The following is a 21,783-nucleotide window of genomic DNA, read 5'->3' as shown; positions in this document are numbered from 1 at the left end:
GGAAAGTGCCGGCTGCTAAAGCCATCCTGTCTCTGATGCCCCACCGGCCTCTTTGCCACTCACCCTGGCTGGGCCGGGCTGGGCCCACCAGTGCTCAGGTTCCCCTGCCTGGACTTTCCACGTCGAGGGAAGAAACGGTTTCATCAGCTTTTTAACCGATTTGCATGAATCACTCTTGAACACAGGCTCTCCAGGTTCTGAATGTGGTTTATGAACTTGAGCTGCCTTCCTTCTCAGCAAACTCTGCAGCTCTCGCAGTGGGGGGAGCACGGGGGAGCCTCGGGTCTGAGTCCCTCCTTCCACCCTCCTGCTCCGCCCGGTTCCCTTCTTCCGCTTGTGTTTCCGCTTCTCTGGATCTGTATTTTCCTCTTCCCGCTCGCATCCCCGTGTGCCTGTCCCTGATCTTGCAGCCGAAGCTCCTGGAGCCACGGGCTCTGAAGCCAAGGGACGTTCTGCCCTTGGGGAACTGAGCTCTGCCTCACACACTCTCACACGGCTTGCACTCCCCTCGGGGAGCACGGGCGTGTGCCGCTCTGGTCCACCAGGGGCTGTGGACCCCAGGAGAGACCCAGGCACGCGTTCTAATAGCAGGGGTGTTTTCGTAGAAAGAGCATCTTGCAGCTTATTCCACTTTTGCTTTAACCCAGGATTGGTTGACTGCCTAGTGTGTGCTTAGGTTACCCAGATTCTTCTTCTTCTTATTTCGGGGGCATAAATACTGTGCGGCTCCCTCCGTGGCAGAACTAATAAGGATACTGGGGGAAGGGCGAAGAGAGCAGGGATGAGGGGAACAGAGGTAAGGGAGATGGGTTTGGGAACGCATTTTGGACGCCTGGGTCATGTGTGCAAGTTCCAGAGAGTGTGGGATGGGGGAGTGGCCCTGGGAAGGTGCAGGGGTGTGAAGGGGGCTTCTGGAGAAGCGAGGTCCATCGGGGGTTATAAAATCCCACCTACTGGAAAGGGAGGTTGAGAAAATGGGAATAGAACACTTTGACGCGATTATTTTGATGATAGGGGTTTGCAAATCTTTGGAGGCGGCCTGAAACAGAAACCTTCAAACCTTCAGCTTTTATTTCTACCGTAAAGTCACGTGTCTTTTTTTTTTTTAAGTCTATTTATTTATTTTGAAAAAGAGAGAGAGAGTGGGAGGGGCAGAGAGAGAATCCCAAGCAGGCACCGTGCTGACAGTGCGGAGCCCGACCGACCCGGGGTTTGAACTCACAGACCCGGGAGATCGTGACCTGAGCCGAAACCAGGAGTCGGTCGCTTAGCTGACGGAGCCACCCTGGCGCCCCAGGCACGGTGTCTTCAGATGTCTCCACATCCTTGTGTCGTGCTTCATCCCTTGCTGGCAGCCGGAGGCTGCCAACCCCCCAGTTGATTATGCCAAAAACGTCCTGCTCAGGGAATAACATTTCCATGAGCAGAGAGTGCTTTTATAGCACGCCGAGATGAGTTCAGGTAAATAAAAATTTCCCACCGCTTTGCTCTACCTGAAGCAGCTGAATTCTTCTGTGTGTCTCAGCATCCTGGGAGGCTTGTGGGGAAGCGTCGACAAGGCAGCCGTGACAGCTCCTTGACTTGAAGTCTATTTTGTCTGATAGAAGCACGGCCACCTCTCTTCCTTTTTGTTCCCATTTGCATGGAACGTCTTCTTCCACCCTTTTGTTTCCAGCTTATGTACGTCCTGAAATCGAAACCAAGTCTCTTGCAAATAGCATTTAGTTGAATTTGTATTTTTCGTCCGTCCAGGCACTCCGTATCTTTTGATTGGGGAGTTTCATCCATTTACATTTAAAGTAATTATTGATAGGGAAGGGCTTCTTGTTTCCATTTTGTTAATTGTTTTCTGTCTGCCTTGGGGCTCCTCTGTCCCTTCCTCCCGTCTTGCTGTTTTCCTTTGTGTTCCATTGATTTTTTTTTTTTTATTGATACGCTTTGATTCTTGTCTCGTTTGAAGCTTTTGTGTATGTTCCACAGGTACATTCTTTGTGGTTACCATGGGGCTTACATAAAACATCTTACAGCTATAAAAGCCTATTTTAAGTTGATAGCAACTTAACTTTACAAGAGACAAAAAAGAGACATTGTATAATGATAAAAGGGTCAATTCACCGGGAAGATATAACAATTGTAACTATACGTGCACCTACCATCAGAACACTTAACATACAAAGCACACATTGGCAGAACTGAAAGAAAAGATATATAGCAATACAATAAGGATAGGGGACCTCGACACTCCACTTTCAATAATGGACGGGACATCCAGACAGAGAATTAATAAGCAAACAGAAGACTTGAACAACGCTATAGACCAAGTAGACCTTAACAGACATATACAGAGTGTTCCACAACCGATTATACATTCTCACGTGCATCTGGAAAAAAGTAAGCCTAAAGTTAGCAGAAGGAAGGAAATAATAAAAACTAGAGCAGAAAGAAATGAATTAGAACACAGAAACACGGTAGAAAAAAGAAACCCAACAAAACAAAGAGCTGGTTAAACATTAAAAAAGAAATTCTACCATTTGTGCCAGCGTGGATGAACCTCGAGGATGTTACGCGAAGTGAAATAAACCAGTCGCAGAACGACAAATACTGCGTGGCTTCACTCACCTTGCGGTATCTGAAATAGTCAAGGTCCTAGAAGCCGAAGGTGGAATGAAGGCAGCCAAGGGCTGGAGGGCTGGGGGAGGAGGTGGCCAGAAGGGTAGCAAGTTCCAGTTACGCGAGATGAGATCCAGAACTTTCTGGATAGCTACTGTCCAACACTTCCTATATTAACTATACCATACTGAACACTTAAAATTTTGTGGAGAGTAGATCTCATATTATTGGATGTTCTTATCAGAATCAAAACAAAATGAAACAAGTAACCCCGAGAAACGGGAAAGTGTCATTGTAGCTAAATGTGTTTCCTTTGCAGGAGAAAGGCGGTGCGTTCCGACCCAAAGATCTTTAAAAGGGTGTATGGTTACAAGTCTCAGTTCCTCCTGCTGCTAGTTCTGAATCATTAGAAAAGTAATTTTATCTTTCTGACTTTCGATTTCTTCAGTCTATCAGGTGGGAACAAGCTGATCCTCCTGGTTTGTGTCACAAGATTGTTATTAATGTAGTTTACTTGGTAAATCCCAAAGTCTTTGGAAAGATCCACCATCTAATTTGGTCCGGAAATTCTCTTCTCTTCTTCCTCATGAAAATTCCAAGGTTCAGAGTGGTTTGGTGCCAAGCTCAAGGTGACGCAGCTAGCAAATAAGGGAGCTGAAATTTAGATCCCAGGTTTTCTGGTCTCTCGGAGAGTGCTTTTCTCAGTAAAGGGCTTCCGTGTTGTATGATGCAAGGAAGAACAGGGCCCTCTCCCAAGACATTTTCTTAATCGCCCTGTCATTATTTCTGAAATTTCTGATAGTGGGGTTCAATCTTGATCAGTTTTCTGGAGACGTGTGCTTCCTTACAAGGTTAAGACATTTGAAGGGTGGAAGTTGGGTTCTGGCTTATTGAGGCACCCTAGAAATGTGTGTGTGTGTGTGTGTGTGTGTGTGTGCATGTGCCTGTTTTTAAAGATGTTATTCCTCTTTAAGGGGAGGACACAAGAGGAGTAGGTGGATTTGGGGTTTCCCTCTCCCCTCATTTTTTTCATGGTAATTACTCACCAAGGAATGAACAAAATGATTGAGAAATATTCCACGTGTAATTGGGCACTTTTGTTTGGAGATAGACTGCTGAGCAGATCTTACATCGGATACACGAGCCACAAACTAGCTTATATACAGAGAACCCACGTACAATAAGAGTACAGATCACATCTTCCATGGGAACAAGGAAACTTTCCTTCCAGAGACCCTTGAAACTATCGTCTTGGCCAGAGAACCCATGGTTTCATCTTTTGGAATCACTTATTCTCATGAGCTCTCAGAAGTAGGATCTTTTGGGTAAGATTCAACCCTTGCCAGGATTTAAAAACGATCACAACCCTATATAAAGATAATAATCTTATAAGGGAAACAGTCCATTTATTACACATCCCCTCATCCCAGAAAATCACACAGAATTCACAACTTTTCTTTTATGTTTTTTTTTTTTGATGTTTCTTCATTTTTGAGAGACTGAGAGAGACAAAGCAGGAGCAGGGGAGGAGCAGAGAAGAAGGGAGACATAGAATCCCAAGGAGGCTCCAGGCTCCGAGCTGTCAGCACAGAGCCCGACGCGGGGCTCGAACTCAGAAACAGTGAGATGGTGACCTGAGCCGAAGTCAGATGTTCGATTGACTGAACCGCCCAGGCGCCCCCACAACTTTTCCCTTATGAAGATCTCAACAATACTGTTGACAAAATTCTTAATTTTTCCCTTTGCTGGTCCTGCCGTGAAGGTCTATTTTATAGATGCCTGTGGGCATCTAGTTCCAAGGGCCACCCACAGTGTCTGAAGTTAGAGGATGGATGGAAATGGATGAAGAAATTCAGAGATTTTCCCAGAGAGCTTGGGGTGGCTGGAGGAACATCAAAACGCTGCTAGAGAGAAGCGGACAGGTGACTTCAGAATGAATGAATCCCAGGGTGTAAAACATTAATGGAACCAGCGCTTGGCCCCACAAGCATTTCAGGTTTTTTTTTAATGGACGCCACAACATTTGAAAAATAGTTAAGCAGTGTTTAACGACCCAGAAAAGCTGTGCTGTTCACCCAATCCCGTGTCATTGGTGAAGTGCTCAGAAGAGCCCCTGACAGAACAGCACATCTGCAGGGACTCCATTAAGGGAGGCCTCTTAGAGGATCTTGCAGAGGGGGTGGGAATGAGAAGCTGAGTAAAGAGTCTCATCAGGGAAATGAAAACACCGCGGAAGTGTTTCCATATTGAATTGAGTCGCATTAGTCACTCCCCTGGAAAAGGTTCCAGTGTTACCAGCCGAACAAAGGAAGAAGGTGTCTAAAATACAAAGATTACAGTCTGTATTATAACGACCGCCACGCGGAGAGAATTGCCCATCTGCTTTGATAGTGACCTAGTCTGGGGTTTCATAAACAAGGATGAAAGTTGGGATATACTGAGTCTACCTAGTAGGATCAAAGGGAAGATGTGGAAAGGATGGGGTAAGGAAGGAGCGAGATGAGCCTTGCGAGCCTGCTGCGTCCTGGGCACTGGGCCGAACGCGCTCATACATTTTTTCATCGTAATATTAATTTCTGTTAAACACCGCATCTATTTTACAGATCAGCAAATTAGAGATGACAGCGTTGAAGAATTTGCATAAGGCCACACCGCTGATAAATGGCAGTACCTTGACTCGAATCCTGGTCTATTTGATTCCAAAGCACACGCTTAAAAAAAAAAAAATGAATAATTGCGCGATGGGTTCTCCTTTTGTGACAATGTACCTAATCTTGTAAGTTCAGGTCTCCCTATGTGGAGCCTCACATACCTCTGCTTCCAGAAGGCTTGTAGACCAGTCCCATACCTTCTGTAGATACCAGGGTATATGATATAGTCACATATACATATATGAAGTAAGACTGAGAAATCTGTAATACTGTTTTCTAGACTTACAGATCTCTTAGCTTCTTTATCAATTATTCTCTCTCTCTCTCTCTCTCTCTCTCTCTTCCAAGATAAAGGAGGAAGAAACTCTGAGCTGGGATCCATGTCCTGGCTGAGCCATGTCTAGCTTCATGGGTAGTTTTATGAGTAGTTCACATAACATTTCTTTTTTTTTTTTTCTTAATTTATCTTCAAGTTAGCTAACATATAGTGTAGTATTGATTTGGGAGTAGAATTTAGTGATTCCTCACTTACATACAACGCCCAGCGCCCATCCCAACAGGTGCCCTCCTTCATGCCCATCACCCATTTAGCCCATCTCTCCACTCCCCTCCCCTCCAGCAACCCTCTGTTTGTTCTCTGTATTTAAGAATCACTTATGGGGGGGGGGGCGCCTGGGTGGCGCAGTCGGTTAAGCGTCCGACTTCAGCCAGGTCACGATCTCGCGGTCTGTGAGTTCGAGCCCCGCGTCGGGCTCTGGGCTGACGGCTCAGAGCCTGGAGCCTGTTTCTGATTCTGTGTCTCCCTCTCTCTCTGCCCCTCCCCTGTTCATGCTCTGTCTCTCTCTGTCTCAAAAATAAATAAACGTTAAAAAAAATTTTAAAAGAAAGATGGAAGGAATAAAGCTGGGCATTCGAGACAAGGCCAAAGAATAAGCAATTTTTCTTGCAATCCTTGCCAAAGACTTTAAAAAATCGGACATGCTGGTGGTGTATATCTGGTCTAGGAAAGAAAATCACCAGACTCAACTTGATCCTTAAACTTCTAAGCTTTGTGCTCTTTTTTTTAAAGTTTTAAAAAATATTTATGTATTTTTGAGAGAGAGAGAGAGAGAGAGAGAGAGGCAGAGAGAGAGGGAGACACAGAATCTGAAGCAGGCTCCAGCCTCTGAGCTGTCAGCACAGAGCCTGACGCGGGGCTCGAGCCCATGAATCATGAGATCATGACCTGAGCCAAAGCCAGATGCTTAACTGACTGAGCCACCCAGGTGGCCCTAAACTTTGTGCCCTTTTAGGTAGACTTGACCTGCCAAGTGAGCCATGGGGGTTCCTTATGGATGAATCTCAGCTCCTGCTAAGGCCATAGGAGTTTGCCACATAGGGAGGCCTGGACTACCTTAGGACAGAAGTCAGCAGGTGGATTCAACTGTCCAGGAAGCAATAGCACCAGATGGAACGTTCCATGCTCCTGACAGGTGTGGCACACATGAGTCCAAGGCTTCTGCCTTGCTGGTTTCCTAGGTTCTACCTTCGATCTCCTGACTCTAGTAAGCTTGCTGTCACCCTCTTCTAGATGCTTAGTCTTTACATTGAACTTTATTAATAATAAAAACAAAAATTACATGGTGCTTACACATCTTAAAAGCCCTTTAATGCCTATTAACATATTTAATCATCTCATTAAGCCAGAGAAATCGGAACTGATGATTTGACTTTCCTTTACAGGTAAAGACATTGAGGTTTCAGAGTTAAGTGACACACCTGAGGACACATTTTTGAATGACTCATCAGGGACTTGAACCCAGGCCTTCTAATCTAAAGCCTGGGAGGTTTCCATTTTATGTGATTACTTTAGGGATGAAACTATTCAGACCTTGTAACTGCTTCAGCCATTAGCACAAGTCACTGTGATGCCTGTATACTGGAAAAATAATCTATGGTTCAAATATATTTGGGAACCATTGGAGACCATGTTTTCATCTCTGTAATTCATAATTCATAATACTAGAATAGGAGAGACTCTTAAAAGACTTGAAGAGGGGTGCCTGGGTGGCTCAGTCAGATAGGCATTCGACTTCAGTTCAGGTCATGATCTCCCAGTTTGTGGGTTCGAGCCCCACGTCGGGCTCTGTGCTGACAGTCCAGACCCCGGAGCCGGCTTCAGATTCTGTGTCTCTGTCTCTCTCTGCCCCTGTCTTGCTTGTCTTCTGTCTCGATCTCTCAAGAATAAACATTAAAAAAAAATATTAAAAAAAAAAGACTTGAAGAAAAAAAAAACACTGTAGGGTTTTTTGTTTGTTTGTTTGAATCCAAATGTTTTGGACCACAGATTGTTTGTTCGTGTGACGCATCCGTTTATATCAAATGTGATAACAGTGTTCCATAAAACACTGGAGAAACATTGCCTCATCCCGTATTCTGACCCTCGACCTTTCAGAATCAAAATTTACTTTCTCCTTAGACTGTCACACAACCATTGGGAGTATTCAGGAAATAGTTGGGCGTCTGGTGGCCAGCTGGAGAGATTTCCCAATCTTGGCTCCCCCATGCCACACCATAGCAACTTTGTCACCAGACTCAGGGTCTGGGGAAAATGAATTCACTACTCACAAGAAGTACTTTGTAGAATGATATCGAGGGCTGATCACGGAGGTGATTCTATCCATCTTATGGCCCATATTTTGTTTTTAAGTTACAAGCTTCTGGATGCCCTGCGGTAATTCATTATTTATCAAACTTGAGCGCGCTCAATGGCTCCCTCCTGTAAACTGGCCAGCTTCTGGTCAAGTTATCCGTGGGATGGTTTCATTAGTAGCTGCGCAGACACGTTAATAAGAATTAACTAGGCAACACAGCTGGGAAGAAAACAGAAAAAAAAATAGTGATGGCCCATGATAAGGAAGCACGGGACACATTTCGTCCCCTAAAAATCTCCTCTCTGGGTTCTAAGTCACTTAGATTTTGATGCTTTATTCTGATGCAACAGACATCCATTGACTAGTCATTTTGTCCTGGGCACTTGTAAGAGGGAGTGTAGGAGCAGAGATGAATAAGATGAATTCCTTGCCTTAGGTTCCTTGTGCTTCAGTAACAGGGAGATTGACATGCAACACAATTGCCTACATATACCATAAAACAAATAAAATGGAGACATGAACCACAGAAGAGGGACAATAAATTCTTATGGGGTGGGGGTGGGGGAGGAGCCTGGGAAAGCTTCCCAGAGGAAGTGACATTCAAATTGTGTTTTGAAGGTGAATAAGACATCTCTCCCTCTCCAGGGTCCTGCCACTGTGCCCTCTGCCCACCGTTTTCTAGCCTCAGCGGCTCTTTCTCTGGCTCCGTCCCCAGGGCCTTTGCACATGCTGTTTCTTCTGCTTGCAACCCCTGCCTCCTTCCTTCAACTATCTGACTCTACTTGCCTTTCAAGTCTCAGCTCAAGTATTCCTCCCCACAGGGTCCTTCTGATACCCTCTCCCACCCAAACACAAACACATTGCACCTCCCACACGGTTCTCCTGATGACGTTCGGGTAGTTTCATTAACTGCAGCTGTCCTACCTTTTCCTTTTGTATTTTTCATCTTTGCTTCTCTCTTCTGCATTGTTGGGGTTTTTTTGTTGTTGTTGTTTTTTGTAACCTCCATGAGATTAGCAACTGGGTCTATTCTGTTCAGCGTTGTACCGCTGAATCTCAGTTAGGGCCTCTCACCCCATACAGACTTCATCATTGGTTAAGCAAATGGATGAAAGAAAGCTGGACGTGTTCAGGTCGAGAGAATCTCCAGCAAAGATATGTTGACGTAAACCTGCATTGTGTGTATGTCACTGGCGGGTTCTAAACTGTGTGGCTTGCGGAGGAACGCGGCTGGGGGATCCAGACTTCTCTGGGCGGAGGGAGAGGAGGAGCCGAAATGTGGGTGAGAGTAAAGGTGTTATCAGATCACATACGCGAAAGTGAAGCAGCCGGCAGTTCAGACCGCGGTAGTAAGCTCCTGGCTCTTGTGTGCATATTTGCTTTTCGGGTTTATCCTCTTTTGGTTCATGTAGCAGCCATGGAAAGCCAGGCTTGGACTTTCCTCTTGCAGAGAGGCATCTGTGTTCTGGAGTGGTGGCTCTACCTCTTAGGAACAGCCCCCTTCCCTTTACCTACTAGATGAGATTTGTCTTGGGTTTGACTTTATGTGCCTCCCCCAGTGCCATCAGAATGGTGGGATGTTAAGGGACACCCTTTGATTAGGGAAGTGGGCCTGGAAATGGGCTCAAGGATGGGCTCGAGTCTGCTCTGAGTTAATATCCCAGGCCTGAAGTCGACTAGAAACCTTCAGGGCTTACGCTAAGTCTGGCATGGCTCACCAGAGCTGGGAGTCCATGCAGGATCTGGAAGCAGATTCTTATAAGAGAAGCATAACCATAGCTGACATATACAGAGCTCCACTCAGATGCCAGGCACTGGGCTAAGCATTTCATATGCATTTTCTAATTTAAGTCGCACCGTAACATCCTGTGATGTAGGTCCTCTTATCATTCCCATGTGATCGAGGAGAAAATCTAGGTATTGAGTGTGAGGCAGTCTGAAACTTACCTGGCCAGCGGGTAGTGAAACCTTTGGATTCTGCAGCCTGAGCCCCTAGGCTACTGTTCCTCTGCTTCTGGAATCTGCAAAAATAGGAGGCAGCTGCTGGAAGATTCTAGGCTTGGGATCCCGGCCATCTCTTCTTCTCTCTCTAGACCTGAGGAACAGGATCGCCAGCCAGTCCACAGTGGGTGGGTGACTTCAGGGTGGTGTGCCTGGTGGGATTGGTTGTGAAGGATTATGAAGGGCTAAAGTAAGAAACCTGGATGCCATTCTTGGAAACCAAAGGGTTTGTTTGCACAAGGGGACGACATACAAGAGATCCAAGTGGCAAAGAGTGGTGCTTGGGCATCGGACGTGGGGAGACCAGGTTCAGGAAGCTGCAGTGATAGCTCGGTGAGTCTGAACCAAAGCTGTGGGGGTAAAGCTGGACCGAGAGCCCTCCCAGGGTACAAGGGATGAGATTTGGCAGGAAACCGGTATGAAAGAGCTGCTTGTTTCCACTCGGTGATGAAAGACACATTCCGAAGCCCCAGCCACACAAGGCATCTCAGCAAATACGCCTCTGATGATTGGTCAGTATTTCCTTAACATCATCACTTAACTGAAAAATATGAATCGTCTCCCAATCTGAAGAAACAGGAGTCCCTGAGCTTCTCTGGCCTATCAGACTGCTCTTAAGAACTGGTCTTTGATGCTAAAAGAAAAAAAAAAATGTAATCACATGCAGACAATGCTACACGCATGTTTCTGTCCCACTAGGACTTCATGAGGTCAAACTACTTTTATTCCTGTGTCATTACAATGTGATAGTATGACTTTACTCACTTCGGGTTGATGTTCTGCCAATTTCTCCTAAGTAGTTTAAGGGACGGATTTAAGAAAGAGAACAGGCCAAATAAATGTGAAGACAGATTTAGGCAAATTAAAATGAGCAGAGGATGAACGTTTGTCAGGCTTCTGGTGGATCTATTTGCCACCACAGTGCTTAACAAATAGTTTATGCTATATGTCTGTCTCTGTATCTCTGTGTGTAGGCACGGGAGTATCGTTTTTGCTTTTGTTTTGGCTGTTACTGAATGGGTGAATGAATGGATATGCTTTCCAGGATCAGATATTGAGCTTCATCCCGAGGTCCCTGGTAGCTAAGGGGAAAAGGGAAATACGTCCATAATATAATCTATATTACGTGACTAAAGGAAAAGATGTGTTTATCATGGTGAACAAGGTCTCGGCATGGCAAGAAATTCCCTGAAAAAATTGTCTTATTAGACCCTTGCGTAAGACATCTTGAAATACATGATGTCAATTCCTCCTCCTGCTGCTTCTTTCTAAAACACACTTGTTGGATTGATACATATTTTTTTTTCTTTGTTTTTATGTGCTTGAAACTTGGGATGTAGTCAGAACAGGGATACAGAGTTGGAGCAGGGGAACTCAGTAGGCAGAAGAGGCAATGTAGAGACTGCTGTAGCGAATGTAACGGGTTTTAGAAGTGAGGGACTCTCCTCTTGACTGCACTATACAAATAATGATGAGGAGGAGGAAGAGGAGGCAGCCTACGTCACAGGGATATTTTGAGGATTTAATGAGATACTGAATATAAATGTACTTAACATAGAATCTGCCACAGAGCATCTAGCCCCCCTTGCTAACCTGCAGCCCCTAATTGCATGCTTGTGACATGGTCAATGCTGTTCTCAAGAGCCCTTTTCCATTTGCACCTTCCCCCTTCCCTCCACTATTTTTATCCTGTTAAATAATAAGATGTGAGTAGCACCCTCGGTAATAAGTATATACATTTTTTCTCTTGGGCCCGCCCAAGTTCCACCTGCCGGTGAAGCTCGGACAGTTGGGTTGGCTCATTTCCCATCACACGGTATCGTGCCTCATTTCATCTGAGTGACTCTTAGAACCTCATCTAGATGGTAACTTTCTCCAGGGAAAGCGTAACTCCTTGTCTTCTGTCCCCTCGACTGCCTAACTCTGACCCTTTGACACCTGGATTGGGGTCAACCCCGTATATCTCAGGCCCTGGGGTAGAGCCGTGACAAAGCACCCAAAGTTCCTGCCCTCACGCAGTGTACCTTTCAGTGGCCGAGGCAGATAAAACAAATAATCAAATGAGTGAATGTGACAGGTTCAGATTATAAGTGTCATGCTGAACGTTAAAGAGGGTGGGGTGACAGAAACGCCTGGGGACATTCTTGACTTGGGCATCGGGGAAGGAGGTTCAGAGAGGTGACCACCGGTCACATAAGCTCTAAATGGTACCAAGGAGCCAGCTGTGAACCAGGGGAAGGTCTTCCAGATAGAGAAAGAGAGCAGGGGCCAGGAGCTGGAGGCGGAACAGGCTGGAAGAGTTCAAAGAGCAGGAAGACGGCCCATGGGACCGGCGGATGGTGAGGGAGAGGCCAGAATCCAGAGCTGATTAGGAAGAGAACTCGACAGACACCGGGAAAGAGACTGAGTGGTTCCATGTTCCCCGGGGCAGAGGGAAGTTTTCATCTTCTCGGTGTTTCCACGCCTCTTATCACCAGGGCCCCTCACCTGTCTGCTACCATTGAAGTCTTGAAAGATAGAACTCTCGATGCGGAACTTCCAAAACCGTCATCGAGCGTGGTCCTCAAATGAACCCCAGGAGGTTAGTTATTGGGATTCCAGCTCCATGGGTGATGGATCGACCGTGTGGAGAACGTGATAGAAGCCTAGTAACTTTTGAGTGTTTCTGCTACGATTTAATCTTCTCACTCTAGGCCCTGGGTTTCTACCATCACCAAGAAGTTGCCTCTCAGTTATTCTGTGGGCTCCTCTCCTCCTGTCATTTTAAACCAATATGCAGAAATGGATCTACGGGGGGGCTCCTGGGGGGCTCAGTCAGTTAAGCGTCTGACTCTGGGTTTCAGCTCAGGTCACGATCTCACGGTTCTGGAGTTCAAGCCCCACATCGGGCTCTGTGCTGATCCCATGGAGGTTGCTTGGAATTCTCTCTTTCCCTCTCTCTCTGCCCCTCCCTGGCTTGTTCTCCTCTCAAAATAAATCAATAAACTCACAAAAATTTTTTTAAAGGAATGGTTCTACAGAGACATGGGGTATAGCTATCAATGCTTTGAATCGCTCAATTACCAGTGAGCCTGAACTATCATTAGCCGCAGCATCATCGGAATAGGGCTAAAGAGAGTCACAATTTATTTAGCACTTACTATATCCCTGAAACATGCTAAACCTTTAGCATTAAATGTCCTTCTCCCAATAATCCTAAGGGGAAGGGTCAATTATTATCTCGGCTCCGAAGATGAAAGTAACATAACTACTCAGACAGTTTAGAGAACCTGTCCCACATCCCAGAGCCGTGGAGCGAGAATCGGACCCAGACTCCAGGCTAAATAGACTCTGAATGACTCTGATGTTCACCTCCCGCGACAGGAACCAGAGACTGGGTCAGCCGCTGGGGGCCACCTGCCTGGATGAGATTTAGTTCCTGACCTTGAGAAGGTCAAGGTATCGATGGGGAATGTCTCTTAAGGGAGCACAGCCTTTTTCCTCCTGCCCAGCCTTCCCGAGCAAAGCGAGCACACAGCCTGGCTCTGTTTGACAACACAGAGGGTTAGCATCTGGTCGCGAAGACAGGAGGGCAGGAGGATCCGGGCGGGAGGAAGCCATCCAGCGCTAAGGATTAGCACGGGCATCTTGGGAGGGAGAGGGTGAGAACCCGGTGAGCAGTTAAGAGGCTCCACCTTGGCATGGGAGATAAGCGGAAGTTCTGATTCCCCCAGACCAGACGACTGAACCACAACCCAGGCTGCGGTTATTTATATTCCCCTAACAGCCTTGTTTACACAACCTGCCCAGATGCAAATCAGCGGATGGGAGCGGTGGAGGCGGCGAGGTGTGCAGCTGGAAGGGGCTGGGGGATTGGTTTTACTCGTGTAGTGTTAACACAGCTACACATGACTGCCCGCACTTCTGCGGCAGAGGGAGAGAACGAGGACGCGCGGTCCCCAGGACACTTGCCCAGTCCTTCTGCCTGAGCAAGAGATAACAAAAGGAGAGGAGTGGACTGTGATTATTCCAATCTCTTCCTTCACAATCTGTCCTGACCTTTCTTTTGCAGCCTCATCACCAAGCACATCTCCTGTCCTCCCCTCCCGCCGGCACCCTGAGCGCCTGTCACTCTTGGCTCTGAATACATCCTGCTCCCTCACGCTTTTGTGCGCCAGCTCGGGCCATTTTGCTCAGAACGCCCTCCCACCCCCCCACCCCCCCTGCTTTTTTACAAAGCATGGTATGTGTATGACTGATGGGGCACCAGATGGCTTTAGGTAGAACACAGGCGGAATTCTTATTTTATGCAAATATTTATCATCCCAGACCTGAGTCAATTTGAACAAAGACACTGAATGTATAATAGCAGAGGTAGGATATAGAATTGTGTTTGTTTTCACTTTTTTGGGGAATCATTCACCTGTTGAAGGACATTTGGGTTGTTGCCAGGTTTGGATTATTATGAATATATACTAGTATTCCAAAACAAGCTTTGTGAACATTCATATACAGTTGTGTGTGTGTGTGTGTGTGTGTGTGTGCGTGTGTGTGTGTAAACTTGTTTTCATTTCTCTGAGATCCGTGAGTTCAATGGCTGGGTTGGTTGGTAAACACGTTGTTAAAATTACAGGAAAATGCCACGCTCCTTTCCCGAATGGCTGTACAATTTTCATTCTCGCCAGCAAGGTGTAAATCATGTAGTTTCTCTATATCCTTGCCAGCATTTGGTGTTAGCGCTTTTTTTGGTTTTTGGGTTTTTGGTTTTGTCTTTTAATTTGAGCCACTCTGAGTGTGTAGAGCTGTCTCATTTTGCTTTTAATTTGCATCCCCTAAGTCGTTAATGATGCTGAACATCTTTTTTGTGCGTTCCCTGATATATCTGTTTATGTCTTTTGCCCATTTTCTAATTGGGTTGTTTTGTTTTGTTTTAATTGTTACAGTTCGAGAGTTCCTTATGTGTTCTAGATACAAGTCCTTTTTGGCTATGTGGATTGTGGATGATTTTTGAGCGTTGACCTTGTGTCTTGCAACCACTGAATTCTTTGTTTAGTTCCAGTGTTCTGCAAATTCTTGGGGATTGTCTGGGTAGACCATCATGTCGTTAGCAAAGAGAGGCGGTTTTGTTTATTCCTTTCCAGTGTGTAGACCTTTGAGTTTCTCTTCTGGCCTCATTGCATTGTCTAGAACTTTCTGTACTACTTTGAATAAGAGTGGTGAAAGTGGATAGCGTTGTCTTGTTCCAGCCTTTGGGGGGAAATCATTCACTGTTTCACTGTCAAGGATTGTTATTAGCTGTAAGTTTTTGTAGGATTTATTTATCAAGTTGGAGGCATTCCCCTCTTCCTAGTTTTCAATAGCTTTTGTTATGAATACATGTTGGATTTTGCAAGATTTTTCGGCATTTGGTCGTGTGATATTTCTTCTCGATCATGATGGATTACGGTGATTGATTTTTTTTTAGCAAGCTTATTAGAATATATCCCACTTGGGGTGCCTGGGTGGCTCAGTCGGTTAAGCGGCCGACTTCGGACCAGGTCATGATCTCGCGATCCGTGAGTTCGAGCCCCGCGTCGGGCTCTGTGCTGACAGCTCAGAGCCTGGAGCCTGTTTAAGATTCTGTGTCTCCCTCTCTCTGACCCTCCCCCATTCATGCTTTGTCTCTCTCTGTCTCAAAAATAAATAAACGCTAAAAAAAAAAAAAAAAAAAGAATATATCCCACTTGGTTGTGCTCTATAATTTCTTGGACACTGCTGAATTCAATTTGTGAATATTTCATTGTGGATTTTGTGCCCTGAGTTTATGAGAAATGTTGGTCCTCTAATTTTTCTTTCTTTCTTTTTTTTTCTTGGACTATCTTTGTTTGCTTTTGTTGTTCCTGCAAGAGATTGAGTAAAATTAGTATTTGTTTTAAACAAATCGGCAGAAAAACATTTAAAAACCTTTGTAAAATTTAAAAATTGGCAGAATTCTACAGACGAACCGTGTAGGCATGGCTATTTTGATTTGGATGCTTTTAAACTATAAATTAAATTTCTGTAATAGTTATAGGACTATTCAAATGGTCTATTTCATCTTGGAGGAGTTTTGGTGGTTTGTGGTTTCTGAGGAATTGGTCTACTTATTCTAAGTTGTCAAATTTCTATTTTGTTTTTAGGGGGAAATTTCTGGCTCCCCTTGACGGAGGTCTGTATCCTAAAATCTAACACAACACATTGCTTTCCATGTGGGTTTTCTAATCCCACTTGGCTGCCCTGGTCTCTAGCTGATTCCCGTGCTTGTCATTGAAGGGCCCCTAGCCTTCAGTTCTCTGGAACTGTGGTTCTTAGCCAATCTCATTTTCAGTCTCAGCCCCAGGGGACAGGTGGCACAGTCTGGAGACATTTTTGGCTGTCACAGCTGGGGGACGGTCGTAACTGGCATCTTATAGATAGAGGCTACACATGCTGTGAAATGTCTTACGCTATGCCGCATAGCTTCTATGCCACAGAGTTATCTAGGCTAAAATGTCAACAGCACTGGGGTCAGGGAACCCCGCTCTGGCGTTGTTCTAGCACAGCTGTGACCAGCCACACCCGCCTCACCTGGAAGTTTGTTAAAAACGTGGAATCTCAAGGGACGCCTGGGTGGCTCAGTCGGTTGCGTGTCTGACTTCGGCTCAGATCATGATCTCGCGGTTCGTGAGTTCAAGTTGGAGCCCCGCGTCGGGCTCTGTGCTGACAGCTCGGAGCCTGGAGCCCGCTTCAGATTCAGTGTCTCCCTCTCTCTCTCTGCCCCTCCCCTGCTTGTCTGTCTGTCTCTCTCTCTCTCAAAAATAAATAAAACAGTTAAAAACATGTGGAATCTCAAGCCTTACCCCAGACCTACTATCAAGTAGAACCTATAGCTTAACAAGATTCCCGGAGGATCCACACGTACATTAACGTTTGAGATGTACTTCCCTCAAAGTAGAATTATTTCTCCCTGTATGAGTTTCTTATTTCTGCCATAACAAATTACCAGAAATTTAGTGGATTGAAGTGACTTGAATTTATAATCTTACAGTTCTGGGGGCTAGAAATATGGAGTGGGTCTCACTGAGCTAAAATCAAAGGTTCAACAGGACTGTGTTCTAGGCTCTAAGGGAGAATCCATTTCCTTGCCTTTTCTAGTTTCCAGAGGTTGCCTTCGTTTCTTGGCTCATGGGCCCATTATTCCATTTTCAAATCCAAAAACATAGGACCATGGCTTTCTTATCCTACCATCTCTCTGGTTGTGACAATTATACCTCCTTCTTCCATATTTAAGGACCCTTGGGATAACATTGGGCCCACCTGGATATTCAAGGATGCTCTCCCTTATGCCTTATCTTATAGCCAGTTCATTAGGAAGCCTAATTCCATATGCTAATTCACTTCCACTTTGTCGCACAAGCTAACCTATTCCGAACTTCCATGCATTAGGGTGTGGATAGCTTTGGAAGGTCTCTATTCTGCCTCATAGACTCCCCAGTTGCATTGGTCATCAGAATCACATGGAGAGCCATTTAAGCATTCAGCCCTAGCCAGAGCCTATGGAAAGACTCTCCGAGGTAGGGGTTGAGACTGTGCATTTTTCTCCTTCCTAGGTGGCTCTGATGATCACGCAAGCTTGGGAACCACTCTCTGTGTAGCCAGTTTCTCTTGGAGCACCAGCTTCTTGGTTTCCTTTTCTGATAAAGGCCAGTCACAGACTCTCTTGGTGACGGAACTTGGCTCCCCAAGAAACAGAACTTGGGACAAGGATTCAAATGCAAGGAGTTTATTTGCGAGGTGGCTCTGGGAAACAGTAGGGGGATGAGACAGGGAAGGGAAAGTAGTTCCAAAAGGGTGATTATCATTTTTTTAAAATTTTTCAATGTTTATTTTTTTTTTTTGAGACAGAGAGAGACAGAGCATGAGCAGAGGAGGGGTAGAGAGAGCAAGAGGCACAGAATCCAAAACAGGCTCCAGGCTCTGAGCCGTCAGCACAGAGCCCGATGCGAGGCTCGAACTCACAGACCGTGAGATCATGACCTGAGCCGAAGTCGGATGCTTAACCGATGGAGCCACCCAGGTGCCCCTCTTTTTTTTTTTTTTTAAGTTTTATTTGTTTATTTTGAGAGAGAGACAGAGAGCAGGAGGAGACGGGCAGAGAGAGGGAGAGAGAGAATCCCAAGCAGGCTCTGCACTGCCAGCATAGAGCCTGAGGCAGGGCTCGAACTCGTGAACCATGAGATTATGACCAGTGCCGAAATCAAGAGCTGGACACTTAACTGCGGCGCCCCTATGATGGTTTCTTTAAATGCTTGTTCCTTGCTTCTATGCTCAAGAAGAGACAGAAATGAGTGTAGATATAGATATAGATGTAGATACATCCAGGAATACCTTTCTGAGCCTTTTAGAATAAGGTCGCTTCCCATTGGAATGGAGGCCAGATGATGAATTGGAGGCCGCCTACATCAAGATGTTTTTTTTTTTTTTTTAATATTTGAAATTTATTGTCAAATTGGTTTCCATACAACACCACCCAGTGCAGGATGGGGTTTTGAACCCAAAACCGGGATGGGTGATGTTGGCTTGTGTTATGATGCTCACTCCCCCCTCCCCTCTCCCCATCACCTTGGGTGGTCAAGTCTGCGGCCAGGGTCTTTCTACGGTTCCTGAGTCCCGTCACTGCCCACGAGCCCCATGACCCGCTGTGAGTGTCGGCCACTGATCCTAAATTCTCTGACCCAGGCTCAGCCCCTCAGCTGTAATCAGCGCGGGGGCTTTGCATTGCCTCTCAGTGTGGACTTGGCCTTCGATCCATTGTTAGGACCTACCATTGTCCGTGCATCCCAAATTCAATGCACTCTCTCCCCCTTCCCTCCCGGCCTAAGTTTCCCAAAGAAAAATAATGCAAAGTGGTACAAATTTACAAGTGTGGCACTACATAATGAATTGGGAATATAGTGACATACAAGCAATGAGGTTTGCTCTACAGTCTTCATTTTAGCCGGCGATTTTTCTATAGCGTTATTCACAGATAGGCCGTTACTCTTGACTTTCCTCACTATTTACCCTGGGCCCCTCTTTAGCATAAAGCATCCCACAGCCTACCCGCGATTCAAAAAATAAGCATGCAAAGGGTCTATCTTATTCAGCAAACCTATTCTCCGAGGTGTTTCTCCCCCACAGAAAATAAAACGTGCATTGTCGCAGAGGAGTAAATTGAACCGGAATGTTGCTGGGGTTTTGTGTGTGTGTGTGTGTCTTAGGAACATTCATGTGCTTATCTCTAAGCCAGGTTAATACACATTGTGCTGCGTTAGCTAAATGTTAAAGTCACCCCTGCGTCACCCCACCAAGAGTGGTGTTTTGAGGCAACTTGAACTTAGCATAAGCTTTAAATATGAAATCAATTCTAAGGACGCAGAGGCAGACCCACGCTTCCTGCCAAAGTGGGGAGAGTGGGTTTATCGGAGCGACTCAACTTGCAAGAAGCTGTTGCTTGTTACCAAATTTTGCTCTTTCCCCGGTACTGATCAACCAAGCGGGAGTGGCTACAAAGAAGAGGAGTAGGAAAGCTCTGGAAACCCATTCATTTGTAGACATTAAAAAAAAAAAACACAAAAAAACAAAAACTGGGTCCCAGAGAGTGAAACAGCTTCCCGAAGGCCACACAGCATGCCTCAAACTTACCCTCCAAGGGAAGGGCTCAGCACACAGGCTCCATCTTGTCTGCGTTTATGTGAAAGTCTGACTCTATATCCCCACTTGCAACGGGGCCCGGGACAAGCCAGTTTCCTAAACGAGCAGCACTGATCGCTGATGAACACCAAGCCAATGCTGCCTGTGAGCTTGGGAAAACACCCCTCCTGGAAAGGATGATAATCAAGCCATCGGACTGGATCAAAAAAAAAAAAAAAAAAAAAAAAGAAAGAAAGAAAGAAAAAGAGGGGCACTGGGTGGCTCAGTCGGTTGAGCCTCTGACTTTGGCTCAGGTCACGATCTGGTGAGTTCGAGCCCCGCGTCGGGCTCTGTGTCTCCACCTCTTTCTGCCCCTCCCCTGCGCATGCTCTGTCTCTCCATCTGTCAAAAATAAATGAAAACATTTTTAAAAATTTCAAAACAAAAGAAAAGAAAAAGAAAACAGTCCTAATGGATCAGAGCCATGACTTTCGTGTCAAGAAGCAGCCTTGGAGAAAGAAGACGAGTGTGAGAGGTCCAGAGTTAAACCCACCAGTTAAATCCACTGTTTTCCACCAGTTTGGAGAATGCATGGGGCTAAGGAGACCGTGAGGAGGAAATCACGTCCCACTCCTCTGTGCCATTCTGGTGCAGGGAAAGGACATTGCTGCTGCGTTAATAAAAGGACCATGTGAAGGCAGAGACTTTGTTGGTGAAGCAGGCTGGTTGGAAGATAGCACGTAAACACAGTTGGTGGAGAACCTCTTCATGGCACGTGTGTTTGTTCCAAAAACGCTACAGTAATAGGTCATGGAATTTATGAATAAAACCCCTTCCGTGTTTCGGCTCAAAAGGAATAAAGATTTATCACCGTCCTAACCAGGGAGCCAGTATTGACCCACTGGCCATTTGAGATTTTTAGCATTGTGGGCAAGAATATTTATTGCTTTTAATTACCATACAGTAGCAAGGATCTTGTTTCCCATAGATTTTCATCCATTCCCCGATGCCGGTGTATAATTCTGGGTGCAGGGAGAGAGAAAGCGATGCCAGAGCCGTGTTAAAGTAAAAATCCTCAGACGAGGATGCCAAATTAAAAGTGACCGAGGCTTCTCTTGAATCTCTCTCTACTTGCTTTTCAATCCCAGAAAATCCACACGGCCCGAGGGGTGGGGACACCGGGGCGAACTGGGCCCTCTGGCCGCGTGACTTGTGGCAACTCAGTGAACCTCCGTGACTCCCCCGCCCCTCAACCGAAATAAGAGCAGGAACCCAAAGAGTTACAGGTGTGGTTTCCCGACCTACTGGAGGCCTTAAAGGCAAGGAAACAGCAGCAACCCTGGCTCTCCCTGGACCCAGCCATTGCCTATTTGGCCTCTGGAGAACTTCTTCATCTCCGCAAGCCTCAGTTTTACCGTTCATAAAATGGGGAGAACAATGCTTCCTTTGCAAGGTCATCATGATGATAAGAGGGGATAAAGGCTTGCAAAAAATCCCCAGCAGGGTTCTTAGTACCCATCATTCAGTAAATGAGAATCATTTGTACAATCGGAGGTCTAGATGCCGCAGGCTATGTGTGCTCACCATCTCATTCTCCCCCACCTCCTTGTCTCTCTCTCTCTCCACACACACACACACGCACGCACGCACGCACGCGCGCGCACACACACACATATGCACACATGCAAAGGGGAGAAGAGAAAGATTCAGGCTCCGGGCCGATTGTGTTGGGCTGTCCTTTTTCCAAGAGTTCCTCGGCTGTGGGCTGTCAGCTACGATCTGTATGTCTGAATTCACCTACGGGTCTTCTGTGGCCGAAGGAAAGAACTTCTAGCAATTGCCGGTCATGTGCCAACAGCCGGGCACTCCACGCTACTGTGGGTAAGACAGGCTCTCTTCGCTCCGCGTTGCCAATGAAAAAACTGAATGCTGACCACACCAAATGGCTCCACGAAACAGAAGAACACATGGCGTAGACACTCTTCGGCTTAGGACGCACAGGGAGGGTCGTTAGACTCCGCGTGAACACTTCCAGGAGCACTTGGTGGCACCTGCAATAGTGACCTTCTTTATGGTCCACCCCTCCCCCCATTGTTTGACCTCGGGCACGTTCCTAACTTCTTCAAGTCTTAGCTTTCTTATCTGCAAAATGGGAATCAACGTATCGATTTATAGGATAATTGTGAGGGCTCGCCAAAATAATCTGTATGAGGCTTAGTTACCAATGTCTAGCCCAGAGC

This window comes from Prionailurus bengalensis, chromosome D4 (genome assembly GCF_016509475.1).
Source record: "Prionailurus bengalensis isolate Pbe53 chromosome D4, Fcat_Pben_1.1_paternal_pri, whole genome shotgun sequence".
In the NCBI taxonomy this organism is placed as follows: domain Eukaryota; kingdom Metazoa; phylum Chordata; class Mammalia; order Carnivora; family Felidae; genus Prionailurus; species Prionailurus bengalensis.
Note: the sequence above shows the minus strand (reverse complement) of the source record.